At 39.6% G+C, this 19,676-nt stretch overlaps 1 long non-coding RNA gene across 1 annotated transcript; it reads left to right on the top strand.

Annotated features, from left to right (window-relative positions):
* Positions 1–13,496: 13,496 nt before the first annotated feature.
* On the top strand, positions 13,497–16,950 carry LOC147621230 (uncharacterized). Its single transcript, XR_015269880.1, has 4 exons — positions 13,497–13,736; positions 13,832–13,905; positions 14,009–14,177; positions 16,867–16,950. It is a non-coding gene; the product is annotated as an uncharacterized LOC147621230 (long non-coding RNA).
* Positions 16,951–19,676: the final 2,726 nt, after the last annotated feature.

Below are 19,676 nucleotides of genomic sequence, written 5' to 3'. Positions count from 1 at the left end.
CCCACTAATTACAAAGGTGTGCAGAGATTTATGGACCACGTTGGGTATTATCATTGCTTCATAATATTTTATGCTAAAATTGCCATATCATTATATAAGCTACTCATTGTCTTTGAATGGACTGAAGAATGCTAGGAAGCATATGATAGATTGAAGCAAGCACTGGCAAGTGTGTCAATTCTAAGACCACCTAACTGGGATCTTATATTTCATGTTCACATTGATTCCTCAAACTTTGCTATATTGGATGCATACTAGTACAGCCTGGTGAGTTCAAATTGGACTACCCAATCTGCTTTGCTAGTCACCAATTGAATGATGCAGAGATGATTTATACCACCACAGAATGAGAAGGGTTGGCCATGGTTTATGTTGTTAAGAATTATCAACATTACCTCTTGGCCAATAAATTTGTATTCTTTGTGGACCATCATGCCTTATTATAGTTGGTGAAAAAGCCTTGCACCACGGGAAGAATCACACGCTGGTTCTTATGACTATTGGAATTCAACTTCACGGTCATGGTGGTAAGAAAGGGAACATAGCATGTGTTGGCCGATAATTTGTCAAGAATTCCAAATGGGAAAATGGCAACTGGTGTTGATAATGACCTCCTAGATGCTTATTTGTTCAAATTGGACATGGTGCGCCCGAATGGAGTAAACAAATATCAGATTATCTAGCTTATGGTTTTCCACCAAGAAAGACCCTTGAACAAAGATAAAATGTGTCAGCTTGTTAAGCTGGTTGCATCTTATCAATTAATTACTAGAGAACTATACAAGATAGGTAAGGACAGTCTTAAGGAGATGTGTGCGGGAAGATGAATTTGTCACAATATTAGATCAAGCACACTTAGGGATAGCCGAAGGACATTTTGCTGGGTAAGTTATAGCTTGCAAGGTACTTCAAGTAGGACTATAGTGGCCTACATTATTCGGGGATGCTATGGAGTTTGTTAAAAGGTGCGAAGAATGTCCACGATTTGCTATTCTGCAACAAAGGGACAATATGACACTTACCCTTGTTATTGTAAGACAACCTTTTGAGAAATGGAAAATTGATTTTGTTGGACCTATCAGTCTAGTTGCACACCCATCACTCACAAGCCTGATATGTGATCGTGGGGCCACAAACTATTTCACAAAATGGGCAGAGGCCAGAGCCTCTAAGTGAGATTATGCACGAACAAGAGCTTTGTTCTTATATGAACAAATCATTTCGAGATTTGGCTGCCCATTAGAATTAGTCAGTGATCACGGTTCACACTTCATTAATGAGGTGATTAATCACTTACTTGATGGATTTCTTGTAGTCCACCGTGTTGAAAGCGTGGTGCCAAAGAAGCACAAGCTCTTGTACTAAGGGGAGGTGTGTGAACAACCTCTTGAGAAGAGGAATATATTTGGGATATTATTGAGGTGAGGTTGCACCATTTGAAACCACATGATTTGTAACCTTTGGCTATATTAAGAGCCACATGCTAATGAAGAGAGAGAACTCATTTTGGTTCATCAAAGTCATGATCTCTTGTTTATGCTTCCCTAAGTTGATTAAGCACACTAACTCTTCTTCCTCATGCACAAATCCATGGATTCCTTCACATTCCATCCACCATAGCTCTCCCCTTGCTCATGTATCCATGCCCATAACCCTAATTTCAACTTGGTATCAGAGCCATTCTGATACTAGAAACATCCTTCATTCATTTCTTGAGCCCCTTATCATAATCCTCCACTAGTCATCTCATAATCCTAATCTTATCCATTTCAAGCTTCCATGGAAGCTTGACCACCTACTAGTCTTTTGGTCATAGCCGGAGTTACAGTCCACCTTTTTCCAGATATTTTTGATGCAAAATCTTCCCAATTGATAGGCACACATTTGCCCTAACAAGTTGGCCGACATTGTGGAGTGTAACTCGTAGAATTGACGGAACTGTATCACACTTACTACACTGTGCCATTTCATCTCCTACGGGCTATTGACAGGGAGATGCCCTAATTCCTCCTACAGAGAGGGTCGTCCTGAAGTTATCTAGAGACTCACCAGAGGGTTTCTCAAATGATGCAAGGAGATGGTCACACCAACTGAAAAAGCATAGGATACCCCAGCTGCCCATAGCCAAAATCTTGAGGTATTGTGAAGAAGCTCGATTAAAAATACTAATCACAATACTTAAGGGCTAATCTAGACATAAGTACAAGTTTTTTTGAGTCATTCTAAAGTGTTTGGTGGAAGGCTTGTTCAAATATCCCTTTGTATCCATGTACTCATGAGAAATCATCTTTAAATTACCTTGTAATGCCTAGCTCTCACTAGTGAATCCCATCATATGTGATGTGCATCCCATCATTGATGTGTATGCTACCAAGTTGAGGCATCCTGCAAATCAATAAGGAATGTGGCATGTATGTAAGTGTCTTCTACATTAAGGCAAGGTGGTGTAGATTTATTCATAAGTCTCATTGAGTCCAACCATTGTAAAGGTTAGACACTACTAGTTGTACCACCACATAGAAGTGGGCATTGGTAAGACCCCCTATTCACCATGGCCCAAGATGAAATTATCACATTTAGTGGTATGGGATTTCACACATGGTAGTCAAAGATCATGTATGCACTCATAAAAAAATCTATGGGGAATAATTCAAGGGAGGGATACTCAAGCAAGCATAGGAAGTACATGGAATGAGAAAAATGAGAGAGCCTTAGGACTCATAGCACTTGCATTAGATGATGAGACAATTTATCATATCACTAGGATTGAGAAGGTCAAGGAGGCATGGGAAGAGCTAAACACACTGTTTGGTACATGAGAAAAGCACTCCAAAGTTTACTTGCTCATGCAATTGTATCAACTCAACCTAGGTAATAGTCTTGATCTAACAAGCCACATTAACAAGTATAAAAGTATCAAACAACAACTTGCTACCATTGGTAAAGTACTTGATGATGATGAAGCTAAAGCTATTTTGCTTGCTAGTTGTGAAAGGAAATAAGAGTATGCCAACATAGTTGAAAAATTGTCTAACATCTCTAACTTAAATGATGTACAAGCTTCATTTCTTGAACATGAGTAAAAGATGAAAAACAAGTATGAAAATGGAACGTCCTCATCAAGAGATTTGGCACTCTATGCTGGTAAAAGGGAATTTAAGCCTAGATGCAATCATTGTGGCAAGTTGGGTCACACAATTAACACATGCAAGTTCAAGAACAAACCAAATCTTGAATGTGCCATGAGTGGGAAGCTGGGACACACGGAGAGGAGCTGTTGGTCAAAGAATCAACCTCAACAAGCGAATGTGGTAGAAGCCTCCTATCCAAGGGAGGACACTGAAAGACTTTTTTGAAGCTATGGAATTTCACCTACCCCTTATACTATTTGTATTGTTTGTGCCCGCTGGCATCCATGATGTAGCCATGGTAGATTGTGTAAGGCCAAGATGCCTAGTTTATGCGTAACGCCAAGATGCCTAGTTGTGTGTGAGGCCAAGCTACCTAGTTGTGTGGTGTGAGGCCAAGCTACCTAGTTAGGCCTAGATGCCTATGTTATGTACCTCTCACCCAAGTGTCCAAGATGGCAGCAAGGGGGGGTGTTGAAAGCGTTGTGCCAAGAAGCACAAGTTCTTGTACTAAGGGGAGGTGTGTGAACAACCTCTTGAGAAGAGGAAGATATTTGGGATATTATGGAGGTGAGGTGGAACCATTTGAATCCACATGATTTGTAACCTTTGGCTATATTAAGAGCCACATGCTAATGAAGAGAGATAACTCATTTTGGTTCATCCAAGTCATGATCTCTTGTTTATGCTTCCTTTGTGTTTTCTTTTTATTTTTTCGTTTCTTTTCTTCTTGAACATAAGCAAAACTTCATGATAGGAAAGTCATACAAGTACACAAGTTTATTTAATTGCATGTGTGTGTTTGTTTTTGGTGGATGGTCACAACAGCTCACATACCAGAGAAGACATCAACCCCACAATCTATACGTAAAAAATAGCTAGTCACCAGGTACTCAGTAGTGGGTGCCTAAGGATCAACTCAAAAACCAGCTATACAATGATGTGAATGAAGTAATTAAGGAATCAAGGAAAAAAGTTCAAATTATAGACAAGAGACAGAGATGGCCTTCAAAAGTTAGCCGGTAGGATTCCAAACGAAGCTGCAATCCACAAGGCTCTCATAAGCAATGGATTCGAAAGGAATTGCTTATGGCACAAGGCTATTACTCGGGAAATACAACAATATGGGTGCCAAAATCCCACCCAAAGTCCATCGTTGAAAATACCTTTAGAGACAAAGAAAGGGACAGTAAAAGCAACCATAGCCAATTCCCGGCTAAGAAAAATGCTAGGAATGCAAAAACATTGGTGTGGAGAAAGAAACCAATTCAATAGGATGAACTAAAGATAGCACTCTCGCCACTTGCACCCACCACAATAGAGGAGCTGTGCAATGCTATCAAGAAGAAAAAAGAAATGGTGCAACAAATGGAGATAGATACAAATCCCAATCAACAAGATTCAATAGAGGCACTCTTCAATTGGATGGAGGGAAAGTTCAAGCACTCTCACATGGAGTTAAAACGATTACAACAACAAATGCCCAGAAGTGCCAAAGTACCACCTTGGTTTCCATGGCAATAAGCAAAAAGGAAGTACAAGGGTATCTATTACTCAAAAATGGATACAAAGTAAAAACGGTTTAAAATGAAACAAAATCATTCACTTCATTCAATCAACTTTTGATTGCATAATCAAGTGTTTAAGCATAAAAGGAATATACGGTATCAACCTTGTACGCACTCTATACAAAACAGTTCACGTTGTGAGCTGGTTCCAAAAGTTCACGTCGTGAAACAATCCAAATAGTCCACGCCATGAACTGGTTCTAAATGGTTCAGACCGTGAAACGGTCACTTTTTCTTTGACCTATCATGGAAGGCCATTTGGCCTACTCTATTAAGGAAGCCGCCCAGTTCGATGGCCATGCCATAAAATCAAAATTCTTTCCTTTTTGTGCATTTTGCGTTTGTCATTCTGCATCGTGTGATATCCCCAAGCTTGCATCTCCATGCCCTCGATTTTCCACTAATCATCTACCTACACACTCAACATATCTAAGTTAAGGTGGGAGTTTGTGCCTTGCCTTCATGTTTTCTTTTTGTTTTTTCGTTTCTTTTCTTCTTGAACATAAGCGAAATTTCATGATAGGAAAGTCATACAAGTACACAAGTTTATTTAATTGCATGTGTGTGTTTGTTTCCCTTGTTTGCATAAACCTACATTCTCATCATTTCACAAAACCCCACAATCACATTTGTAACTCGCACCCTACACTCTCATGGTTCTACATTTTCACGAAGTCTAATTGTTGCATACAAATGTTTTGTTCCTTTGCCCTAAACACGACATAAACCTACACTCACCACTTAACTCTTAAAAAATACAAAAAAACTGGGTACATGCACTAACAGACTCATGGGTTTACACTGTGTAGTCTCACAGTTCCAAACTGACTCACAGGTTTACACCCTGCACTTTGACAGTTTTAGCCCATCTCACGGCTTTAGCCTATCTCACGGAAAAACAATCTCATGGAACACCCTACAATCTCACAGTTCCAAACTGACTCACAGGTTTACACCCTGCACTTTCACGGTTTTAGTCCATCTCACGGCTTTAGCCTATCTCACGAAAAAATAGTCTCACGAGTTTACACCCTATAGTCTCACAGTTGTAAACTAACTCACGAGTTTACACCCTGCACTTTCATGATTTTAGCCCATCTTATGGATTTAGCCTATCTCACAGAAAAATAGTCTCACAGGTTTACACCCTGCAATCTCACAGTTCCAAACTGACTCATAGGTTTACACCTTGCACTTTCATTGTTTTAGCCCATCTCACGGCTTTAACCTATCTCATGGAAAAACTAATTCACGGGTTAAACCATCTCACGGTTTTACCCATCTCATGGTTTTGACCCATCTCATGGTTTTAGCCCATCTCACGGCTTTAACCTATCTCACGGGTTAAACCAGCTCATGGTTTTTACCCATCTCACGGTGCATAAACCTGCACTCTCACGGTGTGCACCTTCTTGCCTATAAATTCATACCTCCTTATTTTCTCACACCACTAACACACTTCTCATTAAATATAACCTTACACATACTTTTTTTTTAAAAAGGAAAGAGAAGAAGAGAACTAACAAGATTCTATGTGCTATTTTGACGAGAGCCTTAGAAGCCAGTTGCACGGATTGGGAACACAAGCTGATTGCAGCTCTATGGACCTATCATACATCGTATAAGGTAGCGACAAGGTATACTTCCTTACGCCTAGCTCATGTCATTGATGCAGTGATGCCAATGGATTTTTTAGTTCCAAGCCTGCGAATTGCAGTACAGGAAAGGCTTACGGAAAATGCACTAGCCACCCAAGAGATTGGTTGATTTGGAAAAACTTGGTGAAACCAGGCTAATTGCATCACATGGGCTTATGGTCAAGAAATTCTGAAGAAAACATTGGTTTGACCATAACCTAAAACACAAGGAACTAAAAATGGGAGACCTCATGCTAATTGCATCACATGGGCTTATGGTCAAGAAAATCTAAAGAAAACATTGGTTTAACCATAACCTAAAACACAAGGAACTAAAAATGGGAGACCTCATTCTCCTATATGGAGTTGGAGGCACCATGAAAAAGAAACTCAAGTACAAAGGGTTAGGACCCTTCAGAGTGTCTGAAATCACCCCTCAAGGGTCGGTCTGAATTGAAACCATCAAGGGAGTAGAAATGGAAGGTTACATCAATGGGAGCAAACTCAAAATGTATCACGAACCCCTGATCAAGGAAATGCTCACACAAGATCATCTTTTGAAACCAAAATTTTGACAAGCTCTAGAAGAAGCCAAGGCAAAGCAGAGACTCCAAGGAAAATTTCTACATGTGAACATGGCTTCTCACTCACCTTACTTGACGAGTAAGACCTGGATATTAAGCCTCCATGTCTCAATGTAAGAGTTTCTACGAAAAAGAGTCATACCAAAAGCATTGCATTGATTGATATGGGATCAAGTCATAACTTGATATCCTATGAAACGTGGGTAGCTCACCTCGAGGCATGTAACGCACAAGTTTGCAATGTGCATTTGTTAACCATAAAAATCGTGAGATTTTTTAGTGTTACTATTTCTATCATAAGGTATCCCTTGGTTGGAAAGGTATCTGTCATGCTTGTAGGATCCATGGAGGAAGATATGATTATGGGAAGATCGTAGATATGTGCCAATAATTGTCACATCCAATGGGACAAATGAGCAGCATAACTCAATGATGGAAAAGATACCATCATTGTGCCATTATAGAGTCCATTAAATAAAGGAAAATAGGCAATGTCATTTGACATGGGGCAGCCAATACCAAAAAAAGAAGCAGCCATAACAGAGGGAGCATCCACATCACAGCCAATACCAAAAAAAGAAGCGGCCATAACAGAGAGAGCATCCACATCACAGCCTCATCTCCATATAAGAACACCACAAGCAAAGCAACACAAGTACCCAATACGTCAACAATGGATTACCAAAAACCAGCTTCGAGCCCAAGGATATTATGAAACAAACAAGTCCAGATGGGAATCTAGCCAAAAAAGCCATGCTACAAGAAAGGGACCAGGTTGGAACCCCAAGGACAAGAAGCATTATTCCAAGCAAGCCCGCACTCAACTTAACATACAAAAGTGGTGGATCCGAAGGACTTACTTACACCACACATGGCTACTATCAAGGGAGTGCAACAGTATGGCTACCAAAGACCCATCCAAAACCCTATGTTGTGAGCACCTTCAAGACAATGGAAGAGACCAAGAGCAACAAAACCAATCCATTGCTACATCAAGTGCTAAAGAATAACCAACATTGGTTTGGCAAAAGAAAGTTATTTAATCAGGTAAACAGGGGAGTGTGCCACCACCAATGTCATCAACCAAAGAGAAAGAGCTAACCAAATTTATGGACTAGGATAAATTAGACGTGCACTCACATGCACAAGAAACATAATAGGTTCACCAGGATTCAGTGGATACACTCCTCAACTAGATGGAGGGAAAAATCTGAAGCTCTCACTCTGAACTGAAAAGATTACAACAACAAATACCCATAGGTTCCAAGATACCCCACTAGTTCACGTGGCCTTAAACGAGAAGAATCATAAAGGTACCCATCCCCAAGCAAGTGGGTACAAGGTAAAAGAGTATTCCTTTTATGTCATTAGACACGTTCATTCATTTCACGTGCACTATTCTCCTTCTCTGAATGCATGTTAGGTGGCCTTCAGTAATTGAGCATATAGGAAGCCATAGGGTATCAAAATTTACATGCAAAAGAGATCATACAGTTTCATGCTGTGAACGGTAAACAGGTCTAGGCTACTTCACGCCGTGAAATACTTAGAACCATTTCACGCCGTGAAACACTTCACATGAGTTGAATCTAGCACTTCACGTCGTGAAACGGTCACAAGCCTTCCATCTATCACACGATGACATGTGGCATTCCTAATTAAGCTAGCCATGTCGGGCCGACAGCTGAACAATAAATACCTTTTCTTCCCTTCTTTGTGCATTCTTTGTCAACCTACTCCATTTGATCTGTTGCATTCAATCTTCATCGATCTTCATTGCCTCTACTGAATTGCATCCGTGTCGGTGTGCATTCATTCTTCCTTTCTTGACCATCACTCTCAGGTGTAGGAGCACGATATCCACCCTTGTTTGTTTCATTCATATGAATAAATCATAGTGGATACATAATAAATCGTTTGTATCTTATCAATCGATTACATATGTCACATCCCCTTTCCTTGTTGTTTTTCAGAATCCATGCATGTAAAAATGTTCATCTCTTCCTCCCAAACTGTTTCACAACAAGTACATGTGCTTTTTAAACTGTGAAATAGCAGTTTGCTATTTCACGAGGTTCACACTAACCCCTCAAAAGGAATAACACTGCACTAAACCCTTGAAATTAGTTATTCCTACAAAATCTACATCACTAACCCCACTTCTCCATTGACAATCATGACCCACCAAACTCTGCTACTTCACGGCTAAGCCCTTCACAGACTAAGCACTTCACGTCTTAACCATTTCACGTGCTAAGCCCTTCACACCACACACTAAGCACTTCATGTCTTAACCATTTCACGGCTTTAGCATTTCATGTACTAAGCCCTTCACAGACTAAGCACTTCATGTCTTAACCATTTCATGTGCTAAGCCCTTCATGGACTAAGCACTTCACTTCTTAACCATTTCATGGCTTTAGCATTTTACGTGCTAAGCCCTTCACGTATTAAGCATTTCACATCTTTAGCATCTCACGTACTAAGCACCTGCACTTTCACGAATTAAAGCTCATACCCACACACACCTGTTATTGCTCACCAAACTAACAATCTTTACCTCAACACACAAACACCCACACATGCACTAAAAAAAGGAGGGGAAACACGAGCTTCTACCAGTCATCATGACTGACACTCTTTTTAATGTTCCAGATGGCTTCCTCTACTACATCATACCCTGAGGTAGAAGGGAATTTGGCTGTCACTCAGGCTAGTATTATGGGGTCGCCAGTGGACAAACGGAAGAGAGCATTCCGAGGCACTAAACTTAGCTATATGGGGCCATATTCAGAGAAGTTTCATGGTTGTGTAATCAGCACAGATATACAAACGACTCACGAAAAGATCTTTCTCCCCAATACCACAACTCAAAGTGCTCTCTACGGATACTTGAGAATGTAGAAGTCAAGGACAAGCTGAAAAAGGTGGGCCTTGGTCGAATGGCAGAAATTATCCCCCACAATATCAACATAAATTTATGTGCATAGTATTTATAGAGAATTATGAGAAATCTACCAAGAGGAGTACAGTGACGAAGTCAGATGGCACGACTGAGCAGGTCCTCATCATAGAGGAGATGATCCGAGATGCTCTGCAATTTTCCCCATGAGTTTTGACACATATACACAGTTTTGAGCAAATGCCCATGAATGAAATGTTGAGGAGAATTTCTTATAACTCTAACGGGGTAGAATATAATAACATAAGGAATGAGGTTGATGAAAAGGCTTACAAAGCATTGTCTATTCTTATGCAGGTTAAACCCGTGGACAGGTATAACAGGGTCCCCATACATCACCTCGCCAAGATTCATGAAGAAAAAGAAGAGGATTGGGTGTGGTACATTAGTGATGAAGTCAGATGGCACGACTGAGTAGGTCCTCATCATAGAGGAGATGATCCGAGATGCTCTGCAATTTTTCCCACGAGTTTCGACACATATACACAGTTTTGAGCAAATGCCCATGAATGAAATATTGAACAGAATTTCTTATAACTCTAACGGGGTAGAATATAATAACATAAGGAATGAGGTTGATGAAAAGGCTTGCAAAGCATTGTCTATTCTTATGCAGGTTAAACCCGTGGATAGGTATAACAGGGTCCCCATACATCACCTCGCCAAGATTCATGAAGAAAAAGAAGAGGATTGGGTGTGGTACATTTATCAAGAGATGGAGAATTATCTTAAGTCATGCTAGTCCAAGGTGTGTAACCCTTATCTCCTTATGAGACTACCTTTTCATCAGAAACTGCATTTGCTGAATCTTCCACACACTTGTCATAAGAATTGAGCCTATACAGCCTACGAAACAAGGTGCCAGATGCAATAATCGTATCACCAGAAGTCAAATCATGAACAGTACATCTGTCATCCACAAATTTGACTACAAGTCCAAGTCTAGCAAGCGTAGAGACAGACAATAGATTCTTCTTTATCCCTGGCACATACAAAGCATCTGAAAGTGTGAAAGCGCTGCCATTTGCAGCAGTAAGCATAATTTTACCAATGCCCTTCACTGGGTAAAAAGCATTATTGGCACATGTGATAGTATTCCCATTAGAGACAGCCTCAAGACAAGTGAACATATCACGATGCGAGGTAATGTGCTTTGTAGCACCATTGTCAAAATACCATACATTAGAGTCAACAGAAACTGCCAAACATGCATCATGTACAGATGGGCCATACTAGCAATACACGCTAAATGCCCATTCTGTATCCTGCACAACATTTGCAGAATCTGCATTTGTAGAAGCATCCGCTATTGTGGTTGCATTTGACTCTTTCTTCTTTGCCTCTTTAGCCTTTAGCTTAGGGCAATTCTTAATGACATGATCATTTGCCTTACAATAGTTGCACCTGGTCTTTTTCTTGCCTTTATCAAGAGCCTTCTCAGACTTATTGTTGCTACCTGTGGAAGGAGAAGAAGTTGCAGACCTATTAATAGGAGAAGAAACAGTGGAAGGGACTGCCTTACCACTTCTTCTCTGCTGCTGGGCAGCAATAAATGCTTGATCAACTGCATGCTGTCTGGCCCTGTTTTGCCTGGACTGCGCTTCTTGCAAGAGCTTGTTGACTAAAGTATCATACTTGACAGCATCAGGTCTGTCCTCAGCAAGAAGTCTCCACGTGGAAGCAAAAGTCTGATATGTCTCAGGTAAAGCATCAAGAACAGTCTGCACAAGAGAATGATCAGGAATAATCTCACCTGCAGAAATCAACTGTTCTTTGAGATCTTTAATCTCAGCAAGAAAAACATTCATGTCATCATCTTCCTGCATAATCTTCAATTCTAGCTCTTTACGCAGGTAAGAGATTTTTGTCTCGTTACGACCTGCATACAAACCAGCTAGAATATCCCAAGCCTGTTTTGCTGTTTAAGCTGAACGAATATGTGGGGTGATGTTACGTTTGACAGAAAGTGCAATCAAGGCATGAGCCTGCAGATCTTTACCATCCCAACAACGAGCTTGTTCAGCAGTGGGTAAAACAGCAGCAACAGTAGAGCTGCTAGAACCTGCAACGTCCTCAACAGATCCTACATCCATAGAACCTGGACGTACATCCATACCCTGCACAATGTTCCACACTCCTTTTGCAACCAAAACATGCTGCATCATGTATGCCCAAAGTGGGTAGTTGCTGTCTCCATCCAGTTTGTCTTCAGCAGACAACATGCGAAATACATCATTGTTGTTATCAGCCATGGCCACTGACTGAAACTGATGCAAAAGCTACCTATAATGAAGCAAAGACTGAATAGAGAACAACTTGTGCTATGTAGCACGGTTCACAATAGAATACGTATGCCTGTTTTGCAGAAAATTGCACTGTCGAAATTTCTACAGAAAATGACGAAAACACCTGTGCAGAACTTGCAATGCAAAAACGGAGCCCGAAACGACCTCAGATGCGATTTCTGAGAACGCGAAGCCCTTCGGCCCTATTTGCAGAGTATAGGGACCTGCAAGCGATCGTGAAAGCTCACCTCAATCGGAGAACGTGAGTCGGAGGGTGCTTGGCGGCGTAGCCCTGGGAGCCGATGCCTGCTCTGATACCAATTGTTGGAATTAGGGTTCAAGGAAAGCACACAAAGCTTGGAGAAGAAGAAGCAAGAATGCACACAACATAAAGTGTATTAGATTGTGTCAATGTACAAAAGATAAGTTAGCCCTAGAAGGATGGGCGTATATACAAGCCGGGGGAAAAAACCTCCTAAAGAGGGAAAAAGTATCCCGGTGGTCCTAAGTGTGTTCACACACATCACTGCCTATATATATATGGCAACACTTTATATCATCCTTTTGGTATTATTAAGCTTTATCAAAATATCCATAAACATTTAGAGTCTATGCTCCTCCCAGACTTAACTGCGCCACAAACTGTTGTTAAATATGTCAATTTTATCGGTGACACTTTATACTCATCTAAACAAATACAACATAAGATATACAACATGTGTAAGAAACCCAAACTCTCAATAGAATGACCACGCATGTCTTCTCCACACAAAAAGTACTACACAAAGATAGCAGACACACCCAACTTTGCATGCAAATCTTGCCATATTTTTCTCTTTTGAAAACAATTACGGTCATTGAATGTTGTTGTGGTGTGGACACTCTTTGTGTTTTGAAAAGGATTCATCACGGAGCCAATGGTGACAGTTACAAAGTGTGCTATAGCTTATTTTTTTTCATGACGTTTTATTCCATTCCTAGTTGCACACTAGAACTTTACCCAACTACATACCCCCCAGTATAGCACAAGCGATACCACCTTTCCAAATATTTATGACTTTGTCGGCAGTTTTGTGCTATACCACCTTTCCAAATATTTACGACTTTGTCGGCAGTTGACAAGGTTTAGGATAAACTCTATAAGTTAGTATCCCTGTAGGCAGTTGACAAGGTGCAGGATAAACCCTATAAGTTAGTATCCCTATAGGATAGACCCTATAAGTTCGTATCCCTATAAGTTAGTCATTCAGCCGATTCGAGTGAAATTGCACACTTCAGTCTCGTATTTCATGGCGTTTTTATTTAATGCAACCCTGCAAGGTACAGGGGAAAGAGAGAGCTCTGAAAAGATGCGCCGTAAGTAATCAGTCTTGTCAGTTAAAGCATTCACAGGCTTAAGTTGATCACTTTCTTTTCCGAAATTCTTGCAATCAAATGTAGCCGTCGCCACGCCGAGCCCGAGTTAATAATCTATATCTCATAATACCGCGCTTGTGTGGGAGGCCTTGTTTGGACGCCATAGCTGTATCCTGTAGGTGAAGCGTTTCTCTCACTTGGGTATTGCTACAGGAGGTAAGAGCTTCGCTGGTACAATTGTGCACAGGTTTTGCAGGAAAGGTATGCTTGGCTGAGTATATCTATGGTACGATTGTGCATATGTTTTGCAGGAGAGGCATGCTTGGCTACGGCAAACCCTGGAAAAAACCATGCCTTTTTTTTTTGTCTTCTCCTCTTCCTCTGAGTGCGCCTTCCACCCTGCTTTTTTCAAGCATTTCACTGAGTTTAACCTTCCGCAGCTCACAAATAAGGATCCTTTGGTGTTTTCTTGTGTGTTTTCAAACCAGCAAGGATGGTGCGTCGGAAGATCAAGATCAGGGTCAAGACGATCGAGAAAACGAAGACGCGGCAGGTGACCTTTTCGAAGCGTCGGGTGGACTGTTGAAGAAGGCCCGGGATCTGTCCGTTCAGAATCTTCTCCAGCAAAGGAAAGCTCTTCCAGTTTGCAAGCCGCAGGTCAGTACATAAGCTCTCTCGCCTTCATTTTTGCGGCTGCTGACCTAAATTTTTTGGGCCTTCATTTCGTGACCTGATTTTTTTGGGCCTTCATTTCTTCCTAGGAACGGCCATGTTCTACCTTGAAACGGCTTTATGCTTGCCAGATTTCTACGCAGCCCTTCTTATGCGCGGCAGCATTTTCCCTCCAATTCACGCTCTGCTTCAAATCTTCTTTACCCATATTATTAGAATCTTGATTCAGGCAAAGGGACGGCAAGGTCCATTTGTAATTTTGTCCGACCTCATCTTCCGTCTCTTTCGCCCTTAATCATTGCAGTGGATGCCCTTTTTTTCCCTTTATTGCAAGGCAAATCTATCGTTATTGCCTGCTGGACCTAGGAGATCACCATGTCAGTATTTCTTTTATGATGACTCAAAAACACCTTCCATGAAAACTACCAAGATCAATCCGAATGCTACAAAGGTCATAGCTGACGCGGTTCCTCGCATCGTTCATAACGTAGGGCTATCATCGCTGCAACAGGCTCAAGAGTAGAGCGACTCGGGATCGGGAGAGTTTTCCAGGTTCTATCAATCTTAGAAATGCTCAGCTGTACTTACAATTGCTTGGATCAACGGTACTTACCTTTGGATGGTCATAGTTTTTTCATGGTACACAGTTTCATTCACCCTATGCCCTTGTACACACACTTTACACCCTTACAGTTATAACTTTTCTATGTGTTGAAAACTTGTGCGTAGGAGAAAGCCACGTGTAATAGTGTGTAGCCATGGGACTGACTACATAGAGTGGGATATGAACCCAGCGCCTCAAGCTGCACATTGTTTTGCACTAAACCATCCACTGGAAAAAGGTTTGAAAAATTATCCTTTTTCCAGTGGCTTTGGAAGTGTTGGTTATCGATAAAAAGCAAGTCTCTCCTCCCTCTGTGCTGGCGGCAAGGGACTTATGTCTTTTAGTGGGGACCCACCTTGCTAAAGCCCCTCCCCCACCTCCTACCCCCTCCCTCCCACACACATTCACACACACCCATCCCCACCACCTCATAGTCATGCTTCCTTCCTCAATGTTTTGCTAGCTCAATTCCAAGTTGAAGTTCAATTCTGGTACTATTATCCTTGGCATGATTATATGGATTCTTGTTTTTGTACATAATGAGAGTTGAAAATGTAACTTTCACGATTAGTTCCAACCAATTATCACCTATCCACTATGAGTGCACTATTTGTTTGTGAAGTGGACAAGCTCAATTTTCAAGTTTTATGCGTGTGCACACACCCCCCCACATCGCACACTTGCCTTCTTCTGAAGACTTGTAATCAAGTTTTGTGTTTTTCTTGCTCCCGTAAAGCCCTTAAAGTTATTATTATGCTAATATCTCTTTTAAATTCACTACTTGGCAGCAAAACTAACAACACTCCTATAGAGGTCTAGGCCTCACCTTTGCATCACCTTATCCTCTTGCATATACGCTCCTTGATGCTATTGTGATTTCAGTGCTATGCCTATCTTCCATCCTTACATTAGGTTCAAGGGTCCCAAGCACAGAAGACGCTACAATCCAAAGTACACGTGGTCATTCGAAGCATGACCCACAAATTGTAATGTACAAATGTATTGCATAAACAATGATATGCTTCTAGTACTTCAATCTCGATTACAGGGCCACCATGTTGATCACCTCTTCTACCATCATTACAATACTAGTGACCATGAAGTCTACACACACACACACACACACACACACACACACACATACATATACATATACATATGTGTATTTATATGTATATGTATATGTGTGTGTGTGTGTGTGTGTGTGTGTATGTATGTATGTATCTATGCATATGTATATGTATATGTGTATGTACTTGTACATGTATATGTATATATAGCACTAAGTTAATTTTAACTTTCCCAAAAGCTAGCTTATTTCTTAGTAGCCTTTTCTTAAAGAGCCCTCTTGACTCTTGCTTCTACAAGCTCTACGACTTTCACCCAATAATATCCATGCTTTAAAGAAGCAAGAAGAATGCCTTTAAGTATTGATTTGATCATGCAAAAATAGCTTAATAATTATCTTCCAAGCTTATTAAAGATCTTCATCAAAACAATGTAGTGACATTTCTAGAAAGATGTATGCCACAACCACCAGTGGTTGTAGACAAACCATGTCAGTTTTGCGAGCAAACCAAATCTCTATATCATACCAACCACGTGCAATCACGAATAAGCCTTCTATGAGTAGACTAAATGTGAGTATCAAACATATATTCATAAAAAAACTTAAAATACCTAAATTCTTAATAATGCATGTGTCAAGGAGTAAAATTAAAAACTGTACTATCATATAGAATCTATACAATGAATGGCACTTAATTCCTATAATTGCATTTACATTTACCCCCATAAAGGCAATCATTATGTTTCCTTTGTGTGCTCCCTTTAAGTGCATTTTTTATTTCTTTATTTAATTATGTGTGTGTGTGTGTCTATGCATACTTGTGTGCATGTGGGTGTGTGTATAAAATCCTTACACCAAATTTAAGTAATTTTCTTCACCCAAGTACGTGTTTTAGGTTAATGCATCGTTTGGATACTTTTGATAAACTTTTATTAATAATAGTACTACTTGAACTATTACAAGCATTTTCATGTTGATGTCAATGATTGTATCTTGTATAGAGAAGAATATAAAGATATAATGCATTGTCCTAAATGCAACGAGCTGCGGTTTAAAGAGGAGTCCACAAATGGCAATGTGTCAAGGTAAGTCCTCCGATATCTCCCTCTTAAACCTTGTCTAAAGTTTATGTTCAACGTCCATTTCTTATAGAATGTATGGAGTGGCATGCCAAAAATCAAAGTATCAATGGAAAGCTGTGTATCATTATAAATTGTGATGTATCCCAACACAACGAGAATGGCCTTTCTTTAAAGATAAATCCCATAATCTATGACTTGGACTAGCACTTGATGGAATCAATCCCTTCTTTATCCAAATGGTCAACATGTCATGTTATGTTGGTTAATCACAATATTCCATATTTCATGTGATAAAAAAGGAGCACTTGATTCTTAGTCTCCTGATTCCGACTTGATAATTGCTTTAATGGGTATGATTCTTCTTAATTTTTTATGATGTGCAACGGTGCAAGATTAACTTGTCTATATTCGTGATATGTCAGAAAAGTACTAAGTATCAAACATGTATGTGAATATGGCACCTCTTATCAACGAGCTTCAAGAGCTTTGGTGAGGTTTCGAGATGCATAGGGGCATCCAAACTTCCTACGCAAGGCATACTCACACAAACCATTCATGATGACTATCGTGGCTTTTCACTATGTTCAGGTATGGAGTGTAGCATGATATATGTAAAGCATTGTCTCATTTATCATTACTCGATAATTTTGATAATCAAGTTCAACTTGAATGATAGGTCTTGCTACAAAAGGCCATCATGCCTATCCTACGTATGGACTCGAATTGATTCGAAATGGAGTGAGAACTTAAACAAGTATGTATATTCATTTTATAGAAGGTTTCTATCTATGCATCACCCATTTAGGACTTTCGAGGCAAAAATGTTCAATGGAAGAATAAAGGATGGAGCACCACCTCGCAGGATGACTCCACACAATTGGAATTTAGCATGGACTATGTTTAAAATTCATAGATAAAAGAATCCAAGAGACAAACCATCAAAATGAATCGCAAAAAAATCTTTTATCGGCTATAGTATTGAAATGAATTGAGAATTGTTCACCTAATGGATCTTAAGAACATTTCAAGAATAATGCAAAGTTCCTCTAGAGGCATCTTATAGGCAAGGACTTGCTTATTAGAGTAAAAAACAATCTTGTCAAGTCGGAAAGTAGCCCTCATCTATGGCCTCAACATAACTCTAAATGGACTAGACGCTCTGGTTGCATTGCCCTATGGATTCTTTCAAACTAAGAGCACATAACAATCTTGGAATGAATTAAGTAAATTTGAACACCAATTGGATATGGAGCTTCATTTAGAAACCTTTTCACTTCAAATAACGACAAGTTATTGAGACTAAATTTTGTGTTAGTCTAAATATTACTCACCTAATATTGTATTATGTAGCATATACTATTGTTGGCTATTCAAGGCTACTTGACTTCTAGGATACATGATATTATTTATCAATTAGGAGCTCTTTCTCGACAAGAAATACACCTTCACATCATGTATTTTTACCATACATATACTTGAAATATTTATGATATTGTTAAATTTTCTAGGTTATTCATGTTATTCTTTCCATTGAAGCATTTATGGCTTCACTTGACAAGAACGAAGAATTTGAGCTATTCCAGGTCTCTTTCATTATTATTCGGTACAAAGCTAGAGCTTGGACACCACTTGATGAGAATTAGACTTTATATTAAGATTAATTAAGAACTTAATTAATCTATGATTATTAGTTAATTTAGACTTTATATTAAGCACAAAGCTCAGCAATCCAAGCATTTATCTAATGATGTGCTTAACGATATGAATTAATTGATGATTAAAAGTTAATTAAGAATTCTTAATTAGTCTAGAAGAGAAAAAGATTAGTAAAAGGATTAATTATTAAGCACTTTTTTCATAACTCATTAAGGTTAATTGAAATTGAATGAAAAGATGCCAATGAGTTGTCAAATAGGCACTTTTGGGAGTCATTTATGATAGGGTGTAAGGGGATGTCATAAAAGTATTGACTATTTTATTCCCACTTACCTTTTTGAAAAAATACCCATTTCTCTCCAATACAAAATTTAAAAAATATTTCCTCCACATAAGGAAACTCGAATTTCCCTCTAGACTACGAAAAATATAATAAAATTCGTGAAACATCCATTTTACATTTTCGTGAAACATCCTTGCTGTTTCACGTTCGTGAAAGTCCAGTGCGTTAAAAAAATCCGTGAACTTCACGTCGTGAAACAGGCACGCGCTAAAAAAAAACTTTAAAAAAATTCGTTTTCTATCTAGTTCATGTCGTGGAATAGGCCTACACAAAAAAAAATCAAAAAATAAATTATGTGAACTCCCTAGGTCATGCTGTAAAATAGGTCTATTTCAGGGACTTGTTTCACGTCGTGAAACAATAGGACATCTTTCACACTATGAAAGTATATTTCACGACTTTTTTTTTTGCACATGCAAAAAAATGAGCATTGAAAACAGCCCTGTTTGGAGGCTTCGTATCTCCTAAACCGTGAGGCTGATGAATGCATGTTAGTGCTCATCGAAAAGCCTGCATCAAGCTCTTAGAAATTGGTCTTGAGCGTTTGAGAGCAAAAACTATCGTTGTGGCCTCTGACCCGCAGGCCTCAAAATTCGACCTGAAAATTGAGACAAAAAACAGGCCTTAAAGCACTAAAAATGGTCTGAAAAAGATCGTGTACCATATTCGGGCTACTTTTAGAGTGTCTAAACAACAAAATCACGAAAACTTCAGAGAGACAAAGTTGTAG

This window comes from Cibotium barometz, chromosome 30 (assembly GCF_041138505.1).
Source record: "Cibotium barometz isolate CiBa-2024 chromosome 30, ASM4113850v1, whole genome shotgun sequence".
NCBI classification, from domain to species: domain Eukaryota; kingdom Viridiplantae; phylum Streptophyta; class Polypodiopsida; order Cyatheales; family Cibotiaceae; genus Cibotium; species Cibotium barometz.
This window is presented reverse-complemented; position numbering and strand designations above follow the sequence as displayed.